At 48.6% G+C, this 4,096-nt stretch overlaps 1 pseudogene; it reads right to left on the bottom strand.

Annotated features, from left to right (window-relative positions):
* Positions 1-633: 633 nt before the first annotated feature.
* Positions 634-2,914, bottom strand: LOC136461629 (protein NRT1/ PTR FAMILY 8.3-like; annotated as a pseudogene).
* Positions 2,915-4,096: the final 1,182 nt, after the last annotated feature.

Below are 4,096 nucleotides of genomic sequence, written 5' to 3'. Positions count from 1 at the left end.
ATCCAATTCCGGCAACTTAGCTCATCCTCCCTGCCCACTGCCACCTCTGACCCCGCCCTGCCGGTGGCCTCACCGCTGGCCGCTCACCCTGCTGCTCCTTCACCGCCCTTCCCTAGTCCCAATCCACCGGCGACCTAAGGTGTACATGTTTGAAAAACATTTTCTCCGTATCTAAACAATCAATGACGCAATAATAACTCTAAGCATGCTATTGCATGGCTGATTCAAATCCAATGAATTATTTCCAGTCAACTCTGTTGAATGCTGATCGAATATGACAGAATTTGTTCTCCATCCCTGACCTTCCCTTCTCTCCTACGCTTTCTCCCTACATCCAGTCATGGAGGCACCGACCCTCCTCACCGTTTCTGGAATCTCCTTGTGCCACTCGGCCCACTGCACTTGTGGGTAAGGACCCCACAACCATATCCCAATCATACCCGGAGTCCTATAGCCTAATGCCATTGTGGATAATAAAGAATATATATTTCCAATGATTGTGGTATTACATTATTTTACAGTGAAAAACTTCAGATTTTTCGAATTGTATGGCAGTTCTTTTTTTATTCTACTTGATTTCAGATTTAGAGGTTGAAAAGACCCCAACATATGAGCAGCAGCAAACTACACAGTTTACTCTATTCTACTCGGTTGTGCTTCCAGGAATGTAGTCCCGTGCGTGCTGAAGTCACAAGAAGCTGTGCTGTTGTTGTTGCCTCTATATCGGATGGAGCAGTGCAAGAAGTGCAACAGGTTCACCGTGCCCAGAGCAGCCATCATCCAGAAGAAATAGTCCAGATGACCCTCGTTCAAGTCGTCCGGGATCCACCCGGGCTCCCCGCCGCGCGCCGTGGTCGCCGTGACAGCGCCGAGCACAGCCGAGTTAAGGTAGCTCCCGGCCGCCATGGAGAGCTGCGCGAACGCGTTGCCAAGGCTCTTCATCCCGTCCGGCGACTGGTCGTAGAAGAACTCGAGGATGCCGATGGTGGCGAACACTTCCGCCGCGCCGAGCACGGCGAACACTAGTGCCTGCCACATGATGTTCATCGCAGGCATGTTGTCCTGCGCGAGGACCAGTCGCCTCGCCTCGAGCAGCGCCGCGTACACCATGGCGAACACGGACAGTCCGAGGCCGATACCGAGCCGCTGCAGCTGTGACAGGCCGCGGTCGTTGCCAGTGGCACGCCGGGCCAGCGGCACCAGCACGGCGTCGTAGACGGGGATGCAGACCATGACGCTGATTACCTCGAAGGTTGCCAGGGACGCCGGAGGAAAGGTGAATGGGCCGACACGGTTGTCCATGGCCGCGCCCTGCTCAATGAATGTCGATGACATCTGCGAAGTGATGGCGAAGAAGAGCACCATGGTTGCCCAGACCGGCAACATCCGGAGCAGCATCTTCAGCTCCTCCACCTGGGACACCGTGCAGACTCTCCATGGGCTCGTCGGTGCTGCTGTACCCTTCTCGCCAGTCCAGGGCAATATTATGGCAGCCTTGTCAAAGAATCTGGACAGCAGACGTACGTACATCATATGAAATTTGAGTTCTGATATATAGGTGATTCAGTCAATTTATACATAATTTTTTATTACTATGTACATCAAAGTTGCAGTAAGTGAGCAACTTTGAGGTGACAATTGTAACAATAACTGTACACACACCTGAACTGTCTCGCAGCCTCAGTCTTGAAATTTGGCTCGATTGCAGAAGGCGTATCATGGTGCAAGGCTGACGTATGCTCAGGCAACTCGAGATGGCAGTTTCTCACAGCTGCAGGCTGCAGCCACCACCTGTGCTACCCTTGTCAAAGGACTCCCACTCAGTTTCTTGTACCTATACACCTTCCGACCGGCGACAAGCACCGCTAGCCCAAGCACCATGAACACCATCAGCACGGCAAATCCGACTCCCCACCCAATGTTTTCTTGCATCAAGACGATCACGGTCCCTGACAGCAGTGAGCCGATGTTGATGGAGAAGTAGTACCAGTTAAAGAAGGAAGCCTTGGTCACCCGCTCGGTCATGTCCGTGCCGTCAAATTGCTCGGCCCCAAGGGATGACGTGCAGGGCTTAATGCCTCCAGTGCCTAGGGCAACAAGGTAGAGCCCCAGGTATGCTGTGGCACGATGAATTACGCCGTTGTGTGGCGAATCCATCATGGCGAAGGGGAGGCATGCAGAAACCGTCAGAGTGAGCATCCCCTGACCATATGCAAGCAGGACACAACCAATTAATTACTCATGAGTTCAGACTTCAGAGTTTAATGATGGAATGGAACAAGGTTGAATGTCAAAGATGGGTAAATAAATTACTGTTTCTCTTGGTGCAACTTACAACGGTGTAGACCAAGAGGAACACTACTATCGTCTTGTATGTTCCCCAATATGTGTCGACCAAGAAGGCTCCGATAACCGGTGTGAGGAAGCAACTGCCGATCCAGGTAGAGACATCCCTGGCGGCATCCACATTGCGCTCGTGGAGCTCACTCATGAGATAGGTGATTAGGTTCTTTGCGATAGCGAAAAATGCCAGGGATTCCGTGAACTCAGTACCTAGCACATTTTCAAGAGACTGAATGGGTCAATTCTACTTATTTGGGTAGTAATTTCTGTTCTGGTGTGTCGCAAGAACTTCATGCAGAACCTACCTAAAATCATGAAGCATGCTCTCCAGTTCCCGGTGCGTTGCTTCAGAGCAGGCTGGTCGTTAATATCAAGCGTTCCGTCGCTAGTATATTGTGAAGCATCATCCTGAATGATGACAATGGAAAAGAAACATTTTACGTTGTGCACTTTGGACATGTAGTTGACAGGTTCTAAAAAAAAAAAGATAAAAAAGGAATATCACCTCTGGAGATAGGTAATGAATCAGTGGCCTTTCCTCATCTGCTGCTTCCATGGCAGTCTATGGGCTCGAGGAATGTTGTTGAAAGGATCTGGATCCTTGCACACCTGCTTCTCCGAAGCACTTCCTATATATAATGGTCCATCTGCTGCCAGCTGCACAAACGTGCTCTCCTCTTCTGACAAATAAAACAACAATATCATCATCAGTTGTTGGGACAGTCCACATTGGACCAAGTCCGCCTAGAAGAGGCCCAACTAACGTCATTGGAGTGGCATGTAAAACCTACCGTCACCAAGGGGTCGCTTGTAAATTGCCGCTTGCCTATATAATGCTAATAGCATGAGGGCAAGCAGGGCTCTCCCTCTCCCACTCATTTTTCGCAAACCCTAGCCGTCGCCTCACTGTCCCCTTTCACATGTTGGAGCCTTCGTCAGTCAGCAACCTTTTGTCACTTATTGGCTTTGTCAGTCAGCGGCTTTTTTCAGTCATTGGCCATTTGGCCTTCATCAGTCAGTTGGTTATCATTAGTCAGCAGCCTTTGTCTGTTAACAGCGTTCGTCATTCAGCACCCTCAGTTGGCAGTCTTCGCCATTCAGCAGCCTCTGTCTATTGGCATCCTTCGTCATTCAGCAGCCGTCGTCTATCAACAGCCTCCGTTATTCAGCAGCCTTCATCAGTTGGCAGCCTTAGTCATTCAGTAGCTTTCGTATGTCTGTGACCTTCGTTATTCAGCAGCCTTCGTCAGTTGGCAGCATTAGTCATTGAGTAGCCTTCATCTGTCAGCAACCTTCGTTATTTAGCAACCTTGGTCAGATGGTAGCCTTCAGCGGTCTCCATCAACAATCGACCTTCAGCAGCCACCAAACCTTGGTAATTATGCTAAAACTTCTCCTATTTTTTGCAGGTTGTATTATTCAATTTTTTTCTTTCTCTTCTTAGGTTTTTATAATATGCATCAACCCTAATGTTATTTGAGCTAACCTTCGTAGGGAACTAATTCTTTTTATATTCAATGTTACAAGACATACCTATACCATGCAGGTTCTTGAATGGCAGCCTTCACTAGCAATCTAAAACTACAACCATCTCATTCGAGAGCATTATTTCTTATATGCAGGGCTTATTTTTTATTCAAGCATAACCATCATTTTTGCAAAGTGTATGATATGTTTACCCCTTTTAGTATTTTCGAGCAAATGCACTTACTTGCATCATCACATACATACATGCATTACATAAATGCATTGC

Source organism: Miscanthus floridulus, chromosome 1 (genome assembly GCF_019320115.1).
Source record: "Miscanthus floridulus cultivar M001 chromosome 1, ASM1932011v1, whole genome shotgun sequence".
Classification (NCBI taxonomy): Eukaryota; Viridiplantae; Streptophyta; class Magnoliopsida; order Poales; family Poaceae; genus Miscanthus; species Miscanthus floridulus.
The sequence above is the reverse complement of the archived record's forward strand: the minus strand, read 5'-3'. Positions and strand labels throughout refer to the sequence as shown.